Source organism: Tiliqua scincoides, chromosome 11, assembly GCF_035046505.1.
Source record: "Tiliqua scincoides isolate rTilSci1 chromosome 11, rTilSci1.hap2, whole genome shotgun sequence".
Lineage (NCBI taxonomy): Eukaryota > Metazoa > Chordata > Lepidosauria > Squamata > Scincidae > Tiliqua > Tiliqua scincoides.
In genome coordinates this window covers 19,051,082-19,073,275 of record NC_089831.1, presented here as the reverse complement: position 1 = coordinate 19,073,275, position 22,194 = coordinate 19,051,082, and the positions used below count along the sequence as shown (strand labels likewise).

Sequence of the window (22,194 nt, the reverse complement as noted above, 5' to 3'; positions counted from 1 at the left end):
ATCCATTACGGGGTACAAGCCATGATGTGTATGCGCAACCTCCTGATTTTAGAAATGGGTTATGTCAGAATGCCAGATGCAGGGGAGGGCACCAGGATGAGGTCTCTTGTTATCTGGTGTGCTCCCTGGGGCATTTGGTGGGCCACAGTGAGATACAGGAAGCTGGACTAGATGGGCCTATGGCCTGATCCAGTGGGGCTGTTCTTATGTTCTTATGGATCAGGCCCAAGCCCTACCTATTCCTATTTCCAACAGCAACACACCAGATGTCTTTGCAAAGCCCACCATCAGGAGGGACAGACATATCCCTTTCCCAGCCCTACTCCCTTGCAACCATTGTGGAACCCTGGGGCAGCCTATAGCCATCATAACTGGTACTCACTGATAGACCTGTCCTTCATGAATTTGTCCAATTCCCTTTTAAAGTCATCCAAGCTAATGACCAAGCATAAATTACATAAATTGTGGCAATAAATTACAGAGACTAATTATGCCTTGTCTGAAGGAGTACCTCCTTTGGTCGGTCGTGAATCTCCTCCCAACCAGTTTCATTGGATGACCCCTTGTTCTACTGTTGTGAGAGAGGAGGAAATCTCTCTCTCTCTCTCTCTCTCTCTCTCTCTGTGTGTGTGTGTGTGTGTGTGTGTGTGTGTGTCTGTGTGTGTGTGTCTGTGTGTGTCTGTGTGTGAAATTGTGAGACAGTGTTTAGACAATGTTACAATGTGCATCTGTAACATAGGACGCTATTCTGGGGTATCCTATAGGTGCCTTGATTATTTCAATCTGTAATGCATGCAGCCTGTGACTTGGCTCATTTTCTTGAGTTGTCTTGCAAGTTGCTTATGAGACAGTTTTATGTTGGATTGTGCTGTGATCTGCGTGGGCTTGGCATCACGCACGGATAGTAAATAGATAAAGAAGGTTTGTAATGAAAGCACAGCAGGAGAATGAATAGTGTTTGCTCTGGGTCTGTGTCTGAGCCCGGAACACACATACACCCATTCATCTTCCAGGCTCTGCCCATGTACACAATTGCCTCGATGTTCCATTTCAACTATCTTCCTGCTGAGATTCAGCATTCCAGCTCAGTGGAGAATCACAGGTCAGTTCCACATGCCTGAACCCACCTACCCATTTTCTCTTGAATCACACCACTTTTTGTATATGTTTCCCCTTGGTTCCACCTCTGGCTTATTAAGCAGGCCAAGCCGCACATGCTGAAGCCAAACTCTGCCTGCTTCCTTGCTCCTGAAGAGATAGTATTAATGCATCAACACTGAGAAAGAATGGGGGGGGGGGGAAGACCTGACTGAAGAGGCCCCAAATAAACCCATAATTCTGCCATCTCCATGCATGCTGTCTCTTGGATTGAGGACAGTGAAGGTTAGAGGAAGAGTTAGTGCTCCACTCTGGAACTATGCTCAAATAAATTTTGTTCTCCCCAACTTATCTCTTTTGTTCTAAGTCCTCAGCAGTGATGATGATAGGGGTGAGGAGGCGGCTACAGACTCAGTGCCAGGCTTTGCCTGGCTCTCTTCTGCCATCTACTGCCTCTCCTTTCATTAAGTGTTTTGTGCTGCTTATCATATCTCAACAGAGAGAAGAAAATTCAGCAAAGGGGAGCAAAATGGGATGAGGTTACTACACAGATAGGACATTAGCACCAGGGGAAGGAGAATTTAAGTTCTACAAATACAGAGGAAGTGAGTGACTCAACATATGAATTCTACTTCAGCCAGAAACCTCAACAACAACTAGCTACAGGCCCATCAAAACTGATGGTCAGGGTTGCCCCCCTCCCGTCCTACCTGGATATGTCAGGGCTTGAACCTGGGATCTTCTGCATGCAAAACATGTGCTTGATCACTGAGCTGTCTTTAGCTGTGAAGGTAGGCTGCATAATGTTTATCTTTATGCAGGATTCCCTTAACCTTCAAGATCTGGGCAGATAAATACAACAAAGATTAGTTTGGACTACAGCTGTCGTTTGTACTGTAGTTTCTCCCAAATCAGCCACAGTCTCTATGACCTGAAGGGGAAGAAAGGAAAGCTACTTTCTCTCCATGCAATTCACAACCTGCATTTGAGTCTGGAATTCCCCATATTGCCTGCTCCTCATTCATCTATCTCATGAACCCAATTTCTGTTTGTTTGTTTTTAATGGAAATGAGGAGCTATAAGCTGCATCTTCATCCACTACCCCAGAACAAGGGAGGAAGGACACAGCTCCCCCTGCATGGATGTTGTTATTGGTGGCTGGGCACCTTACAAGAAGAGTGGCAGGCAGTCTTTGCTCTGACACATGACGTCTGTATCCTCCCTGCTTGATAAACAGTGGTTGCATTTATTTTTTCAGCACAAAAAGCCAACTGAGAATCACCCCATTTTAAATATGACCCATTTTGAGGTAGTTCATACATGCATGTATGCCCAGCACTGACTCTGCACTTGATTAATATACATTTGTTGTTTGGTGGGTCAATGTGTGAACTTAGGGCCCAATCCTATCCCACTTTCCTGCTCTGGTGTAGCCACAATGCAGCCCTGTGGTAATTGAACCCATGTTCCCATACCTTAAGAAGGCCCCAGTGGCTTCCCCTCCACCACAGGATGCAGCACACACTCCATTGACGCAATTGTAGAAGCAAAGGAAAATTGGATAGGATTGGACTCTTACTCAGTTGAAAAGAACAGTTCTTTAAGTGGCAAAAAGTTCTGCTTCTGGTTTTATACCTATGATAAACCATTCACATATGCTAGTCACCTCTTCATGCTGCATTCATCAAGCAATGTGAACTAGCCCCTTAAATTGTGGAATATAAGGAATATAATCTATTCTGAAGAAACAAAAACACAAATCTCCTGGCTACCTCCCTGCACTCATTTTATGAATCGCCTGGATATGTGCGAAAATGCACTTCATTGCAGCTTGGGAAGTCCGCCTGAAGCTACACATCACCAGCTGCTAAATAGCAGTCACCTTTAACGTTTGTTTAACTCTGATTTAAGCTGCAAAAGCATGTCCACCCACATGCTTCACTGGTTCACCTACGTATTTCATTACTGAATGTTTGTATACTTTTTCAAAAATGTCAAGTGCTGCATATGTACTAAGTATTTTCAAGTGAAAGGTTTTGCGTCTTTTTCTAAAAAAAGAAAATTGCTCCATTTCTTACACCTAACACTTCCCCTTTCCAAAACATGAAGCAAAACTTTTACAAAAGGATGGACTTTTACTCTCCATGGAAAGATGGAGACATTCTAGATTTGGAACACCCAATGACTATAAAGCAGAGAAGTGTAGTTCTTTAAGAGGTCCTACCTATCTCCTACAAAGAATTCTCTGCACCCTCACAAACTACAGTTCCCAAAAGAGAAGACAAGTTACTCTGTTGCAGCAAAAACGACAAAGGGCTTTATGACCAATATTGTAGCACCAGTGTTTGTGATCTAGAAGTCACTGGGCTCTAGCCTACAAATGCTGCAGATATAAAAACTGCGTTAGCCCTCAAGGTTCTACACAGCCCTTTGCTGTTTGCTTTACAACACCCTGGGTTTTCTAATTGATGATTTAAATGACAAGAGATTTCAGGGACATGTTCAGAAAATTAAGAGTAGTATAGGGAAAACTTTGGGTGCTCAACATACAGTTTGCAATGTACATATGCCCCTCCATGACAATATGGCAAAGCTTCAATGCCACCCTAATTGTTTGAGACGTTCCAGTAGTGACTTTACCATATGAAAAATAAGGATTTTTTTTTTTGGTCCATACAGTCCAACAACTGGTTTTTTCATGTCCCCTGCCCACTTTTCCTCATTCCCTCTTTTCCCCAGTGTAACTACACCCTCTGTGACTCCATATCCACTTTAACAAGAATAATATACAATACTATGACTACCATCCAACAAGTGCCTATAACATAAAAAAGTCCTGTTGGATCAAGCCAAGGGCAAGCTACCAAGCGCTCACTGAGGTCTAGTAACTTGAGGACTGAAGCTTTAATTGGAGAAAGCGCTCAGTGCCTACAAAGGACAGAATTAAGCCTAGAGGGTCTCAGTGTCCCTGGACTGAGACACTGGCATGTACTGGGTGCTGGCAGTACTACTGAACAGGGGGCCTTGAGGGCTTTAGGGTTCGAGAACCAAGAACTCTGAGCACCCCAAACCCCCCAAAGGTTGCGATGGGTCTGCTTATAGGAAGGAGGTACAGGAGTTGTTATGTACAGAAGTTAGGTACAGGAGTGGTGCAAAGAAAATAATCTCTCACTTAACATAAAAAAAGCTAAGAACTTATAATTGACTTCTGGAAAAAGAGGGATGTACACACACCATTATACATAAATGGTGAGGAGGTGGAGAATTCCTAAGTATTTACATCACAGAGGACCTCTCATGGACTATTAACACCAGCATGTTGATAAAAAAGGCACAAAAGCGGTTATATTTTCTGAGGAAGCTTGGGAGGTTAAATTTGTCACAGCAGCTGCTTGTGTCTTACTATAGTTGTACCATTGAGAGTGTCCTAACCTATGGTATCTTGGTGTGGTATGGAAATTGCTCTGCAGGGGACAAAAAAGCTCTGCAGAGAATTATTAAGATCACGCAGCACATCATCAACCTTCATCTACCAGCTTAGGAGGACATCTACACATCTCGCTGTCTGCAGAAGTCACATAGTATTCCGAGAGACCCCTTCCATCCAGCTCATAAGTTCTTTGAACTTTTGCCTTCGGGTAGACGATACAGAACTATAAGAGCAGCACCACACGACTCCTGAACAGATTTTACCCCACAGCCATAATTACGTTGAATAAGGTGATATAGTTGTTACCATGCTCCTGGGCATTATGGTTTGTTATACTGTTTTTATATTATGATGCATGTTGTATAGAATGTGTGGGTGAGTGTGTAGAGTGTGATTGTTGAAATTGTAGTATATACAGTATTTATGATTGTATCTCAAAGGTGCACAAATTTCATTGTGCTGTAGCATGACAATAAATTTACTATTACTACATAAATTAGTTTGACTCCCCTGTTCCTATAGCAAGTGGTCATAACCACATATCATAGCAGTGAATCCTGCAAATTAGTTATGCACTGTATGAAGTGCATGTCTGTGTGTCTATCCTGAATCTTTTCCCAACCAATTTCATTGGATGACCCAGAGTTTTAGAATTATGAAAGCAGGAAGCAAAAATATCTCTTTATCCAATTGATCCATACCATGAATAATTTTATAAGTCACTATTATATCCCTTCTTAGGTACAGCAGTAACTTGACTTTCATCCACGTGACCAATGCTTTGCTCTTTTGGCCATTTTCAATTGGTTGGCAACTTCAGTCTCGAAAGACTATAGTATAAGCCTACCACACCCAGTATTCCCAGGTGGTCTCCCATCCAAGTACTAACCAGGCCTGACCCTGCTTAGCTTCCAAGATCAGATGAGATTGGGCATGTGCAGGGTAACAGTTGCACATAAATTTCACCGACATGCTTTCCTCTTTTGTCCAATTTCATCCAACCTTCCATGTGTTCGTCAATGCACTTATGCTTATTTTTCTTTTATTTCTGTTTATTTAGGTTTTGCACACATTAGCATGTGTTACATAGTTAATTATTTACATTTTTCACCAGGCAAAATGAATTTGCAAGCTAAATAAAGCTGTGCTTTGATATTCATTCATTTTTGACTTTCATCCATTGGCTGGTCCTTAACCAGACGAGAGTGCAAGGTATTGCTGTATATATTATAAACAAAAAAGACCCAGAATTTGTAAGGAAGGAGCCCCATCCAGTCCCTTGCACATTTAGCTTGCTTTTTTTTTTTTTGCCGTATTCCAGCTCCATAACAGAGATTTTGAGAGGGCGTGTCCAGAAGTCCATATCATGCTGCAGTGAAAGTCACACCACAAAAGTATACAGTGGCCTTATGAAACTGGCCATCTTATTTTCAATCTCTCCCCTGCCACTGGGAATCCAAAGTCTGGAGTAGGCCTTTTTTCACTAACACCACAAACAGTATTGCTGTTTTCTTTAAGCCAGGGGTGTCCAAACTTTTTGGCAGGAGGGCCACATCAACTCTCTGACACTGTGTCGAGGGGCCAGGAAAAAATAGAATTAATTTACATTTCAAATTTGAATAAATTTACATAAATGAATATATTAGAGATGGAACTTATATGAATGAATGAAGGTCTTGCAATAGCTCAAGGCCTATAAAAGGCCTGGCACAAAGCAAGGCCAGCCTTTCCATCCCTGCCACTGCTGCATCACAGATGTGAAAGAGCAAGCAGTGGAGGGAGCCCTTGTCCCAAAGCTCATGCAAGAGGTCGAACAGTTGGCCGTCACGCTGAGAGCAGTTGCATCAGGCTAGCGCGGGCTCCAGCAAGTCTCCTGAGGGCCAGAGGCTCATTGGAGACTGGGGTCTCCCTGAGGGCCAGATTGGGAGTCCTCAAGGGCCGCAAGTGGCCCCAGGGCCGGGGTTTGGGCACCCCTGCTTTAAGCTAACCACCACAACCCCAATATGTTCTTCCTGATGAGTCACCACCCTTTCAGATCCAATCAAGGCACACATGAAGTTGGGATTTAGTCCCATCAAAATGTACATAGGTCTATTGCAATAATACAGCTCTTTACTGGCAGCTGTTTTCTTCAAACCCTTTGGGCTATAGACTGTGGCAGGACAGGAAAAAAAATAAGCAATGACAGCACATCAATATCGTTTCTGTCTTTGAAAAGCTACTGCCTGCCTACAGCCACCAAAGCCTTCCTATCCCAAGATTTTACCAATTTTCAGCTTGCGTCTCATTTTCTTTCAGCTTTTTAAATAAAGGAAAACAATGACATCTAGTGCCTCCGGATGATCACTACAAGTAATTAATAAACCTGTTCCCAGTACGGATACTAAAAAAAATAAAATAAAAATCTTAATATTTGATGTCCAATGTTAATTTCATGCTAATTGGCTGCCTAGTTAAATCAGCAAAAAGATGAGGGCACCACTTGCCTTCTGTTCCACTCAGCCCCTGCAGAGGTCTGCATTTGTTTGACTTTTTTCCTCAATTACATTTGCCAATAACAATTAAAAATATTAAGGGTGCGATTTCCACAAGTTCAGGGCTACCCAGCAGAATCATCAGGTGCACATATGCCCTAATGTATGGCAGGGGTGCGCAGGCCCTACCTGAGTAATGTGGTTTATCTTACAGGAACTCAGCTGGCTTTTGTTAACGGTTCTCAGATGTTTCACCTGGAGACTTTCTCTCTTGTATCTCACAGTGGCCCACCAGGTGCCTCTGGGAGCACACAAGACAACAAGTTACCTGTATCCTGTCACCACCCTCTTGCATCTGGCACTCAGACATAGGCTACCCCTGGAACCCAGAGGTTGCATACAGTCAGTGCCCACCCATGAGGCAGTAAACTCAGGTGTTCTCTTCTCTTCCACAAGTCCTCTGTCATTCCACCCCCCTTTACCGTCTCAAATCCAGTGGAAGAAGGGAGAAGAAGCGGCCACTGCAGCTGGTACGTCACTGCGCATGGGCAAGAGCATTTGTTGTGCCACCTGTGGATACTGGAAGGTCTTGGAATGGCCCTTGCTTCCCCCTCCCTCCAGAGACTTCACTCTCGATCTAAAAACCTCTGAAAAGAACTTTCAGCATTCTGGTTTCCATTCTTTCTAACCAACCACAACCATAAAATACAAAGAAGCACCTGTAAGATGAAGGCTGATTATCCTTGTTAAAAATATGAGCGAAAGTAGAAGGCAAAATAAAACCTCATCAACGTTACTTTAAATGCCAGACCGTGGCTCCTGCTCTCCCCCCTGGAGATTTTTCTCTCTTCTGCCTGTATGCTTGATGATGATGATTTTTGTTATAACAAGGATTCTCCTTAATGAGGAAAATATTCTTTTAGTAGGCCATTTCTCCTGAATCCACCACCTTAGTGCCCTGGAACTCAATTCCTTACAAGACACCCCAGGCAATCACATTCAAAGGGAGAGCTTGGCATTCTAGAACCTGTAGCAGTCTTTTAAAAAATAAACTGTATCCCAAACTTTTTATCAGGTAAACTCTCTCTGTGTAGAAGCTGTGCAAAGAGAGGTGCCATGCAAAGAGAGACTGATCAAATAGCTATTTCCACTGAGATTAATGATGCCCTAGGGCCAATTAAACAGATATGTAAAACAGCAAAACATCACAGGGAGCCAATTTACCCATTCATCAGAGGACCAGTGTATGGCAATAAAAGTTTGAACTTTCTGTTGGTGATGACCTCCTAGAGTCTGGGCAACCAGCGGAAGCTGAAGCCACCAAAGTAAGCCTCATTTGGAAGGAAAACTGCAGGGAATTTAGGACAAAGTTGTGCATTTCATCAACAACTGCGAGTTCCCAAACTCACCCTTATGGAGGTACTGAATGGCATTTGTAGAAAGAGCAAGCAAGATGAAGGGGTGCTTAACACTTACGGTGCCTTTTGATTTTCTCCAGTCATTTTTCCTCTAGCTAGACTTACTTGCAGTCCAGTTGAAGAATACACTGGCTTAACCAAAAAAAGAGCAACAAAGTTTTTAAAATCTTGTAGTATCCTCATCAGAAGTTAAGTTGGACCATCCTGTTCTCCATGTTGCACGCTTCAAAGGTTTGATGGAGCTTTTTGGAACTATTGATTTGCCACTGAAATTTGTTTCCCCCATTTAATGGATCAGTCAAGGATGCTAGCCAGCTCCATCCGTTAGTGACTAGCACTCTTCCAAAGGCTGAGATACTTCTCCCTTGGCTTCAATTTAGTAACTCACAAAGTGGAATTAAGTGGCAGGGGAAGCATCCGATCTGCTTCCAGCTGTCCCTTCCTATCTTTCAGTAAGTGATGCATGGAGAGAGGAATAGGATTTTGCCAAGTTTGCAATGCTAATGTCTTACATAAGGACACCCAGATTTCTCAGGCTCGGAGGTTGGAGAAGATATTTGGGAAATCTAAAATTAAAGAGCAACTACTTTTGGTCATTCACATACTATCACCAACATGGATGTGCGTAGTGCAGTGGTCAGTGTTTTTTTTTTTTCCCCCACGAGTTTATTTGCTGAGAAATCTTTGCTCAGTGTAAAGATTCTTGGACATGATCAAGGAGAGTGGTCTTCAACATTTTTAATGTCACAGCCCAGACAGACAGACAGACAGACAGATAGACAGACAGACACACAGACAGACAGACACAGATAACACAGGCCAACACACATTTTGCTTCCTTAAACATTACACCAGTTCCTGGGTATATTTGGGGTGCTGATTCCAAAAATGGCATCCGTTTTGCCCTATTACATCTAGTTTTGGAGATATAGTATAGCCTCTTTAGTGAATGGTTCAAGAAGCTTCCTCATGAGGAAGCCTACACCATGGCTTCCTCATGAGGAAGCTGCTTGAACCATTCGCTAAAGAGGCTATACTAGTATATCTCCAAAACTAGATGTGATACGGCAAAACGGATGCCATTTTTGGAATCAGCACCCTAAATTCATATCAAACCACCAAAAAGTTTGGGAAAAACTGTTACCCTGCACATGCCTGATCTCATCTGATCTTGGAAGCTAAGCAGGGTCAGGCCTGGTTAGTACTTGGATGGGAGACCGCCTGGGAATACCGGGTGCTGTAGGCTTATACCATAGTCTTTCGAGACTGAAGGTTGCCAACCATTCAATTTTGTAGACTTGTGTAATGACACTGGTAACCCATAGCTGATCCCATCCCCCTCCTGGGACCCAATCTGCACACCCCCTGTTCCCACCTGTCCCCACATCCCCCTACCTCTTGTGTCTTCACATCAACCCAGTGAGGTAGCAACCTGAGTAGGTCCAGCTTTAGGAGCTATGGGGCAAGACAGCGAGAAGAGGCTGTGCAGTATTATATCAAGAACTCTGTTTTGATGATCCCAAAGGATCTCCTCTATAGAGAACTCGTGCAAGGAAAGTGCCCTACAGGTAGACCACAGCTGCGATACAAGGACATCTGCAAGAGGGATCTGAAGGCCTTAGGAATGGACCTCAACAAGTGGGAAACCCTGGCCTTTGAGCGGCCTGCTTGGAGGCAGGCTGTGCAGCATGGCCTTTCCCAGTTTGAAGAGACACTTGGCCAACAGTCTGAGGCAAAGAGGCAAAGAAGGAAGGCCCATAGCCAGGGAGACAGACCAGGGACAGACTGCACTTGCTCCCGGTGTGGAAGGGATTGTCACTGCCGAATTGGCCTTTTCAGCCACACTAGACGCCACCTTTCAGAACCACCTTTCAGAACCACAAGAACCACCTTTCAGAGCACGATACCAGAGTCTTTCGAGACTGAAGGTTGCCAATACTGATTATTGGATTGGATCCAAGCCCCATCTGGCACAGGCTTTGAACAGTTGCTGCAACCCCCCAAATGTGGCTTCAAGATCCCATTGGAGTCATCACCCATAGATTGAAGGACACTGATCTAGGACATGGGTGAGCAGAAGTAAAGGATAATTTCCTTGGAACAAAGATGGGAGCGAACCGTGATAATGAAATAAAAATATATAACCCCATTCTTTGCAGTTCTCATTTTTTGTAAAAAAAAAAAAAAAAAAAAAGAACCATTTAAAAACCACCATCTGCATGCACGCACGCATGCATAAACCTTTTCATTTTGTTTATAATTGTCATTTAATGGGAGTGCTGCATGAGTAATGACTGTGGCTTCATCAGCTGATACTATACCACCTATTTCACCTACCTAGTACACTTTTAAAGCCTTTTTGAATAAAAACACATAAATGCTGCTTTCCATATTTTAACCTTTGGAAAACACTGAGATCCGCGAAAAATATATAACTGTCTTCTCCCACAATTACCTAGAAATCTATGAGGCTCCAATCCTATCCAACTTTCCAATGCTGATGCAGCCACAATGCAGCCCTGAAGAATGGGAACAAACATCCCCTTACCTTGTGAGTGCCTTCATGACTGCCCCACTACTGCAGGGTGCAGTGCATGCCCTGTGGGATGGCTGGAAAATTGGACAGGATTTGGCCCTGAGTCACTTGCAGTAGAATGGCAAGGGTTTCAGACATCCTAATAGCAGCAAGGAAAAAAATAAAATAAGATTTTGTGCCATGGCTAGCCATAGGCCAATTTCTTCTTTCTCAGCCTCAATGTTCCTTAGGAGTGGCTGATCAGAGTGGTAGGAATTGACACAAACAGCTAAATGCTAATAGTCTAGAGTGGTTTCTTAATTAGAGCTCTCTGGAAGGTTTTAGGGGCATCTGAGTGGCAGGGGAGCTACAAAATCTGCCATTCATCCTTTCTCCCCACTCAACCAAGAAGAAGATGCAAAAACAAAAGAGTTTGCTAACAGCACCTGGGTGAGACAGAAGCTTGATTAGAATAAGCCAGAGTCAGAAAATGAAAATGAAATGCGAATGATAAAAGGGTCTAAGCTATGAGTTGCAGCACCTTTAGGATGACATAACGCTGCTGTACCCTGTTGTCACATGTATGGTATCCTCTGCTTTCCACCTCCATTCAATGCATGCATACCGTGCACTGTATACCATAATCTTCCAGTGATCTTTCTCCCAAAAGAAGCTGAATCTGGTCAGTGATGCCCTTGGAGCTTCTGAAGTGAACTGAACATGCATAGCAAAATATTCACCATAACATACTAAGAAGCAACAAGACAACACAATCAGCCCCAGGTACACAAGCCTCCATTATGCAATGGTTGTAAATTACAGTGCTATAACCAAGGAGGTGTTTTTAAAATGCTGAACATCATTTCAGCATTTCCATTCTGCCTTTCAGGCTGCACTATGAGCTCCAAATTCTCAGGAGTGTCTTTCCTGTCAAGAAACATGCACACTTCATCGTACATACACTCGCAGTTGGGCCTGCCGCACTCTTTTCGGATGCCTGAGGGCACTAAGCTTCTGGTTGGATACTGAAATGGATGCTGGGTGTCCAAAGGCTGGAGGAAATGAAGTCTGGTTCTCTTTGGGAAGACAGAAAGGCAATTGCAGCAGGAAGGAGTAATAAACGTGCAAGGGGAAAAAAGATTTTTGATTTATTTTTTCTGGTTCTTTTTACATTTATTGCTTTTTGTTTGTTTTGTTTTATTTTAAATTAATTTTCCCATTTAATTTCCTTTTTTTTAGTATCTTACTTGTAACAGTAAGATCAGTAAGAACAGTATCTTTAGTATCTTACTTTTAAAAATCTCCATTCTGTCCTGTCACGATGCTGCATTTAGTGGCCAATACACAGTTCTTTCCAGGAGATCTTGCCAGGGCCAGCCATTTAATGAGATCAACTGAAACTTCAGTAGCCTCAATAGCAGATTGATGGAGACCATCAATTTCTATCTGCCTACTTGCCTCCACAACTTCTCTGTCCACTCCCTGGATTAGAAAAGGAAGAGGGGGGTCCGGGGGAAGGAGAGAATATGGAGGGATGGAGAATGTTAAGCTGGAACAGTGGTTCTCAAATCTTATAGCACCAGGACCCACTTTTTAGAACGACAGTCTCTTGGGACCTACTGGAAGCGATGTCACTAACCTGGAAGGGATGTCATGCCTGGAAGTGATATCATCAGTTTAGGCTTCAAACCTCGCTCGTGATCAGCCAAAGGTCCCATTACGCCGGGAGCTCGGGCTATTATTTTGTAAAGCTTGGAATTCAAACATTCCAGCTTGGAAGTCAAAGCAATACACAGACTTGAATCCTTCTCCAACCACACAGCCCCACCCCCCTTTCCAGTGCCCCATCTTCCCACCTACTCAGGGCAAAGCACCATGCCTTTCTCCCACCGGGAGGCTACCCTGCCCAACAGCTCTATACGTTTAATGGTAGCTGAGCTAGATGCCATACAACCCACCTAAAATTGGCTCACGACCCACAGTTTGAGAAACAAATAGCTAAAACATTGGAGAATGCGAGGAGTAGAGTCTGCTACATCATCAAGGATGGGGGGGCAGCATGTGACATATTGCCTTAATCATCCCGAGGTCTGGGATGGCCCTGGCTATTGTTACCAGTGAGAAATACAAATTTATTTCTTTTAAAAGCTCAGAAATGAATGAGCATTAAAAAAAAATCCTCCCATTCATTGGCAATGCCATTAATTATTAGGAGTGTCAATTCCATTACAAACTCCATTGTAAAAACCCTGATTCCCCCCCCCCCCCGCAGTCATTTATTCAACATGCTCTTGGCCACAAGCAAAGATATCACTGCGTAATGCCTGTGTCTTGCTTTCTCTCGTATTCTCTTCTTCCTGAGGGCTCGACAACTGCTGCATCCAGGTTCTGGATATGGCTCTGCTTCCACTCTGCTATCATTTCTAGTGGATCCATTTGGGCCACACAGAGACATCCTGTGGGTCTGTAGGCAGGGACAGAGCATATTCCAAGACTGATCCACACAGACGCACTCAAAGGGCCACCATGAAACTGACTGATGTCTGTGGTCCAGATTGTTACATCCAAATTGGGGATTACTTTTGTTCATTTCTCCATCATCAGTCCAGCATGTCAAAAATCTGTCCTGCCCAAGCTGACAGGGAAGCCTTTACAACAGGGAAGGCTAATTAATTTACACTTCTAATTGAAGCGACTTTGTCGAGTTAATAAATAAATAAAAATTAGAAGGTCACCGAGTTGTGCTTGGAGACCAGCTCATTAGCATACATCTGAATGCTAACGATGGGAGGGGAGAGAAACTAGCAATTTAAAAAGAGATGGCAATTTACCTTTCCAAGAACACTTCATTACCTTTAAGGAATGCCGCACGTCAAACACTAATTAACACCCTCGTAAGTACCTCGTTAAAGTACCCTCGTACAGATGGCTAACAGGGGGCTTGGTTGATTGCAGCAACAGGCAAGGTGCCCTCCTTGCTTTGGGCAGACATATGCTGAAGCTGTTGAGAGAAACCGTCCCCACCATCTTGGGAGAGCAGCTCTACATTGTAGAAATTCATGTTCCAACAAAGGAGACAGCCATTGTTGGTGGCAACCTTCAGTCTCGGAAGACTCTGGTATCGCGCTCTGGATGGTGGTTCTGGAACAGCGTCTAGTGTGGCTGAAAAGGCCAATTCGGGAGTGACAATCCCTTCCACACTGGGAGCAAGTGCAGTCTGTCCCTGGTCTGTCTCCCTGGCTATGGGCCTTCCTTCTTTGCCTCTTAGCCTCAGCCTGTTGGCCAAGTGTCTCTTCAAACTGGGAAAGGCCATGCTGCACAGCCTGCCTCCAAGCGGGCCGCTCAGAGGCCAGGGTTTCCCACTTGTTGAGGTCCACTCCTAAGGCCTCATACTGCAGCGAGTCATGGACTCTTCGCTCACAACAGGAGAGGAAACTGAACGCATTCCACATGCGCTGCCTCCGAGGCATCATCGGAGACAGCCAACATATTAACTTAACAGCACTTCATCTGGATTCAGACACAGCTTCTGCTTAGGCAGGGAGAGGAAGATGATGCTTCCTGCTCTACCTCTTATACCCTGAGTCCTACATCATTATGATTTCTTCAGAGTGTGGCAGAGAGGGATCTGATTTTTCACTCCAGAGCTACCAAGGCATCACTCACCTGATTAGCAGGTATATGTGCCTGACTTCCTGGCAGGTATATGTGCCTGGGTCCCCCATCTAGAAGCCCTCTCCCACCAGGCAACATTTAAACCTTGCAGCACCTGCGCTCCTTTGCTTCATAGGTTTCTGCTGGCATTGAGGGCAACCACTGAGCCTTGCGGTTCAGACCACACAGAAATGCGCTTGCAGTAGTTTCACAAAGGAACATCTAGCACAGTTTTCTTGCCTTTCAGTTCCATCTCCCTTTTAGCCCTGGTTTAGCCCAGCCTCTTTAGCCCTGGTTTAGCCCAGCCCCTTCAGCCCTGGAATATTAACACATTCTTGTTTTATTTTAATGTTCTACCTGCTTGATCACAGTTCACTTAGGAGGGAACTCCATCTTCCCAGCCTGCACTGGCGCCATCAGGTTTCAAAGGGGACCCCCTGGAAATCTGGGGCTCTCTACTATACTGGGACATTTCTCCAAGGCTATCTCCTTCTGTCTGGATCTCCCCTAGCCTTGGGGGCAAGAACATTGACTACTGCCCCAGTTTAAGAACTTTAAAGAAGACAATGAGCAGGGAGAGTAATGCTACCCAAGCAACGTCCTTCAACCTCAACGGCCAATACAATAGAGTTGAACATAAGAACCTGCCTCGGGTGACTCAGATCGTTCATTCATCTTGCTCAGAATGTCTACATTGCCTGGTAGTTGTTGTCTAGAGCTGCAGGAAGGGAACTTTCCAATTCCTACCTGAAGGTGCCTGGGAAGGGAAATAGACACAAGGCCCCCAAGCCCTTCCAGTTCAGGGAGGGAGGGAAGTCAAACTGCTGTTGGTCCCAGCCAAGCTGACAGAGGAGACCTAGTTGCCTTATCTGCATCCGTCAATGATTTTACAGAGCTTTGGTTGTACTTAGCAGGCAGTCGAGACCCATCACAGGAACCATACATGCCTATTAGCCTATTACGATCAGGAAGCCACATTCAGCACCTCTCTGACAGTCACACAGGGCACACACACTACGCCATTCCAGCTGCAAATGTCACCTGCATTATCTAGTAGCCATTTTACACCTGATTTGATCTACAGTATCAAGTGCTGATCATGACAGTAACTTGAGTTAATGACTAACTTGTCACTCGCCTTACTAATATCAAAACTGACAATCAACCCTATCCATTTAGTTTGGGAATCTTCAGCCAATGTAATAGCAGAATAGAATAATTCCAGCCTGAAACAGAAAACAATTTTGCACTTCTGCTACTACTGTTATCTAATCAGATACAGGATGGAACAGATTTGCCAGAAAGAAACATACAGAAAATGGTCTGATCTGACTGTTTATCTAATTTTCAGCTTATCCCCGAAAATTGAGTCATATTTTCTAAACAGATGGGGAGAAGCTTTATCAGGCTAACCAATGAGGAATGTGCCCCAAACTGCCAAGGGCTGCATGCAAGGCTCCCTATGCAATTGCAATGAAATGCTCTCAAAAGTTCTGAAGACTGTGCCACGAATCACAGGGCCAAATCTTTCTTTGCCAATTAAGCAATGTTCAACCCAAGCTGCATCCTTTGCATGAGAGGTACTTCTCAGCTGATTCACCCCCCATGTGCCCAGTGAAGTGATCCATCCTCATCACAGTGATATGACCTATGGATGCTGCCTAGAGCAGAATTTGGTGGAACACCTTAAGAAGTCTTGGGAAACATGCCAGTTTGCTTTGGAAGCCTAGTCTGCCCTTGTGATAGCTAGATTAAAAAAAAAAAAAAACTTCAGAAGGTAGATCAAAACAGGATCTGAAGCACAGCATGCAATGTGGAGCAAACCTACAACATGAGAGGTATATGTAAAATTAGCCGTGAAATAAGACAAAGAAGCAGGAGTGCATGCCAGGATTTTCATCTTAAAAACACAGGCACGCACAGGTAAAACTGCTGCCACGCAGAGCAAATGTCCTCAAAGGGACCATTTTGAAAGCAATTTCAACAAGCACCAGCCTGGAAAAGCAGGAAGGTGTAGTTTTGTTATCAGCCACCAGAGGCCACCACAACCCCAACATTCCTTGATAGCTCCCCCCCCCCCAACCCCATTTAAATCCAACTCCTGGTTTCTTCTGTGTTTGTTCTGTGTATATTTATTTTCAATGAGGTCAGGAGTATCAAGGTTGTAAAATAACATATTCTCACTTGTTTTCTTCCCAGATCTCATCCAAAGCACTTCTGAAGTCAATTATCTCCTGGAGACTTATTCCACTCCCCTCCATTCCTTTTCCCCCTTCAGTCTCCTCTCCCCCCCCCCACCTTGCTTGCGCTTCTCAGCACATCAGCCTCTGACACCATGCTGGAGAAGAAATGGGAAAGAACCCCCCCCCCTCTCATTAGAGGATGTCGGATCTCTGCAACACTGTGGTTTAAAAAGACAAACAGGAGGGTGAACACACTGGTGAGCTAGTAGGAAGCACTAAACAGATAGTGATCCCAATTTTGCCACAGACAGACCTAAAATGCAACCCTTATAATATGCAGCAAAGGGCTGTCCCTGCTGGTACAGACAGCATACTGCTGTAGCTGAATGTTTTATTATTTTTCTTTATTTATTGGAGAAATTTATATCCTGCCTTTCCCATGCAGAAGCAAATGCCCAAGGCGGCTTACAAAGCTCCACAATAAAGTATCATAACAGGTGAGAAGCAGAAAAAAAACATCAAACAAAGTGGTAAAAATTTTAATTTTAACATACACAGAAAAAACCAAGCAAGACCTAAGGCTACAATCCTAACTACACTTTCCTGGAATAAGCTTCACTGACTATAATGGGACTTACTTCCAAGTAGACAGGCACAGGATTGGGCTCTAACACATACTGTTGAGCCACTGGGAGAACAAATAAGTACAGGTCAAGGAAGGTACAGGAAGATAACTGTTAAGTAGCACATAGTATGTCATGAGTGAAGCTAAGCAAAATTAGATGCAATAGATCTAGGAGTTATGTGTGAGCCCTCCCAATTCCCCCCCCCACCCGAACGACGCCCGCAGGCTGGTGGAGATTGTTTTTAGCATTCCCATTGAACACATGAAGAACCTCAAGGGGGGTTTCCGACATGAAACAGCTTCTACGCATGGTTTCCACATCAGTCTCACCCTTGTTTCTTTCAGCAGCTCCTCCTACAACAAGTCTTACTCTGGGGTAAGAGTGGAGATGGAAGGCAATGGGGAGTGCCCTCAACCACACAGTTGGAATTCTTAAGGACCCACAGTACAATCCGGCTCGTCCTCTTAGGTCATCAGAGAAGGCCTTTTTACAAATGCCGCTGTCTAGGGAGGTACGTGGGGCGGCGGCTAGAAATAGGGCCTTCTCAGTAGTGGCACCAACGCTATGGAACTCCCTTCCCCTTGACTTAAGAATGCCTCCCTCTCTTGAGACCTTTCGGCGAGGCCTGAAGACCCTTCTGTTTAAACAAGCCTTCTGAGTTCTCGGCCTTTTTAACATCTTTTTTAACATCTTTTAATACTTTTTACAGGCCTGATTCTTTTATGATTTGCTGCTGCTCTATGCTCTTTTTACCTATTTTTTATCTGACTGCTGTTTTTATGACATGTGTTCATGTTTTTATTTGTTTTAAGTTATGTTTTTTAATCTGTTGTAAGCTGCCTTGAGTCCCTTCGGGGAGAAAGGCGGGGTAAAAAAATAAAGTTGTTGTTGTTGTTGTTGTTGTTATTATTATTATAAGGAAGACTCTCCATGTCTCACTTCCTTGAAAGGCTTCTCCTGTGTGCTGGCGATCCCCAATACTGCCTGTTCCCCAAGGTAAGGCTAGTTTTGATTGGGGAGGGGAGCTGGCAGGGATGGTTTGATAAGGATTTGATCATATTTTTCAGGACAAATTGAATATCCCTTATCTGGACTCCTTGGGACGGGAAAGTCACTAGATTTCAGATTTACCTGGATTTCCGAATAATTGCATAAATATAATGCAAAATGCTTCTTTTTGCTCTTTCCACTGTTACCCATAGGGGTGTCTGCTGGCTTCTTTGGCACTGCTCTTATACACCATAGAGCTAAGAATAGAACTTATGGCTTATACCTGCACAATACGTGGGAATGACTGCAAGACCTTCTAGTGTTCACACTACAGAAAACAAGTCTTAGGGCACAATTCTAACCAGGTCTACTCAGAAGTAAGTCCTACTGTGTTCAATGAGACTTACTCCCAGGAAAGTGAGGTTAGGATTGGAGCCTTAGACAAACATGTTCAGATTTCAGAATATTCCAGATTTCGAATGTCTGGATAAAGGGTAATCTACCTATACCTTTGCACTGTTGTCTCTTCATCTATTTTTAATCCTTCTCCAATCCACCCAGGTGAGCCTCCAAATCTCCTCTCAGCTCTTTCAGACCCAGCTACCTGGTCACATGCCTGCTTTCCCTTCCCATTCACTTGCTTAGTGGCTCGCCACTCAGGTGGTAATTGTGGGAGATAGAGAGTTCTCTCCGACTGTCTTCCCCACAACCTGATGCCTGGCGCGCTTGCTACAGCTTTGAGCCAGGAACCAGCAGCGCTGGGAAATGCAATTTTCCCAGGGCTATCAACAGATGTAGAGGTCTGAAGAAAAGATCTGTGATTCAGAGCACTGCATACCAATGGGATTCATTTTTCCAAGCCAGCAAATGTGAAACTCATCAATAACAACACAAAGGATTGACACTATGGATATGCACCCAAGACAATTTCTGTTTATCTGTGTGTGGTAGATGCAATGAGACCCAAAACCAACAGCTGAACAACATAATGTGTTGATTTGTTATTTGCCTTTCAATTATTCACCCCATCAGATCAATATGTATTTTCCAACATCATGTTCATTTGTTTCCCTCCCCTTCTTTTATCTAACTCAAGTGCCCAGAAGAACTGGCACACATCTGAGAAAAAGATAATATCATGAAAAATAGATTTAAAGGATGCTGCTTCCCTCCACCCCTTGCTGTACCCTTTGGATGAAGATTATTATTTCAGAGCACAACATAAATTTAATGACATGATTGAGAGCTCATTATGATTTCCTGCAAACTGGGGAATCGGGGAAGATTAGAAATTATTCCTTATTAATTGTTTCTTGCTCTTTCTCTGCCCCTTCTTTTCATTGTTAAGAGTTTGCCACTCAGAAGGGGAGAAAAGATTAATAAATGCGCGAATGACGGCGAACACACGTGGATCATAGGAATCTGCAAAGCCTTCCCATTATTTCTGCCTCCCTCAAAAGCAACACTGCACATTTGGGAAATTGATCTGAAGAAGAAGTTTTGCAATTTCTGCAGGGGTATTCCCCCCCCCCCCAGTTGTCAACTTGTATTTTAACAGAAGTGTGCACCTTACCCTATTCAAAGTGCTGACGGGGCACTATGATGCTGGGCTGCTGTATATCATTGTTTATCAGCAGTAATTGAACAGCCAGTCACAGCTTATCTTTGCCCCATCCAGCCTGTCATCCTCAGAGACAGCACCTAGGTGTGGAACTACCTGCCCCAGCAAATCTGTCTAGACCCCCCCCCCCGCGCATTGTTTTTGCCTTTCTTATTTAAGGCAGCATATAAACTGACCTGGTGCCTTTGCTCTTTCATCTTGGATTGTTGTCTTAAAAAAAATAAATCTTCTACTAGTCTACTGTCCTTGTATTGATTTATCTTCTGAATTTTAGACTAAGTTGAACACTGCATTGTACATAGGATAACAGGTGCATATATGTTAAATAACTAAGGGTGCGCTCCTAACCAACTTTCCAGCACTGGCACAGCTGTGCCAGGGAAGCACGAGCTGTATCCTGCAGCTGGGGGCAGTCACGGAGGCCTCCTCAAGGTAAGGTAATGTTTGTTTCCTTACCTTGGAGTTGCATTGCCCTTACCTCGGCGCTGGAAAAATGGTTGGCAACCTTCAGTCTCGAAAGACTATGGTATAAGCCTATAGCACCCAGGATTCCCAGGCAGTCTCCCATCCAAGTACTAACCAGGCCTGACCCTGCTTAGCTTCCAAGATCAGACAAGATCAGGAATTAGGACTGCATCCTAAGAGCGCAATCCAAAAGTGCTCTTCAGCCGGTGCAACTCCCTTGCACCAGCCCAGGAGTGTTGCAAACATGTCTCCTTGGGAGTTGGCTGGGCCAGTGCGCAGAGGCCAAATCCAGCCTCCATGCTGCTCTGGGAAGGTAAGTTTGTACCAGCCGAGGGTGGCTGGTGTGGGGGGTTGGGAGGGTGGAGGGAGAACAGAATGGGGGTGCTTTGGTGTGGGGGGGGGAAGGTAAGTGGGCCAGTGGGCGAACTGGGTCCAGAAGGGGTGTGGAACTGGCCTTTGGCACATCCTAACCGCCCCCCCCCCCCCCGGAGCAGCCTGGCGTTACACCAGGTTGCTTGGATTTAGCTGGTGCAGATCTGAGTAGCCCCATTGAGGTGGCTGGGGTGTTACTCAGGATAAGGGGACATGTCCCTTACTCCTTATGCTCGTTTCACTTCCTGACCTGTGCTGGATAGGGCACAGACCAGATGGCTTGCTTAATTCAGCACAGATTAGGATTGGGTTGCCTATATTGCTTTTATCTGTAGGACTATTTCTGAAGTCTGCCTGTAAACTGCAAATCTATCTGGCAGTGTAAATGAAACAGGAACAGATATTTCCAGTACCTAAACTTTGACACCTGTTCGTTTTTGAGCCCAGTTTGAAGTGCTACTGCTTATCTTTAAAGCTCTGTGTCCATGGGTGGTTCCATAGGTGGGGTTTTAGGGGCAGGTGCTGGGGTTCACACCCACATAAGAAGTTCATATCCTGGGCCCAGCCAACCCTTGAGGCAGAGAGAGTCTTGCAAGCCCCACCTAAACTAATTCCCTTCATAGTGAATCTCTGCATTGTGGTTGTGACAGAGAATTGTGCTTTGGAAAGGAAGTGTTTTTGAAAAGCCTGTCCTTGAATAGGGGGGAAATCCTGTACAACACCCCCCCCCAAAAAAAAATCCACCCTAGCTGTCACTAATCTCCCTTTTAATACCTTTCTTCACCTGCCACTCCCCGCCACAATAGTACTAAGTATATAAAGCATTTCCAGAGATTGCTCGCATGAAAGACACTGTACGAACTAACATTGCATTGTAAAATAATTGTACCTGGAAGGCACAGAAGCAGCTGTGACCAAGTACCAGGCACTGGGTCTTTGAAGAAGCCTGTTATAAGAAACAACAAAGGAAAAGAATGGGGCCAGGCAGCTTTAATGTGGTAGGCAGGGCACAGAAGAGAACTTGCCAGCTAGGAAAGGGGGGAGCTGAACAACCGCTTTGTATTATTTGACTCAACCTTCTCTGAGGGAGCTTTGCCCACTACAACCCCCAGCACTAACCCTGTAGGATCCACTTCAGAATCTCAGGATCTTTACCCAGCACTGTGGGTGAGTGCTGCTTTGAGGAATCCAAAACACATACTCAATGCATCTTAGCATCAGCACCAACGATGTCTGGCAGAGATACAGTCAGCTGACAATGAAAAGATGGCCAGACTTTATCTAATAAGAGCCACGGCACTAAAAACCGAGCAAAATATACTGTATGTAACTAAAAGGTAGCTCTATC

At 44.4% G+C, this 22,194-nt stretch overlaps 2 pseudogenes; one reads left to right on the top strand and one right to left on the bottom strand.

Annotated features, from left to right (window-relative positions):
• Positions 1–5,368: 5,368 nt before the first annotated feature.
• On the bottom strand, positions 5,369–5,485 carry LOC136662714 (5S ribosomal RNA; annotated as a pseudogene).
• Positions 5,486–9,545: 4,060 nt separating this feature from the next.
• Positions 9,546–9,666, top strand: LOC136662942 (5S ribosomal RNA; annotated as a pseudogene).
• The last annotated feature ends 12,528 nt before the right edge of the window (positions 9,667–22,194 follow it).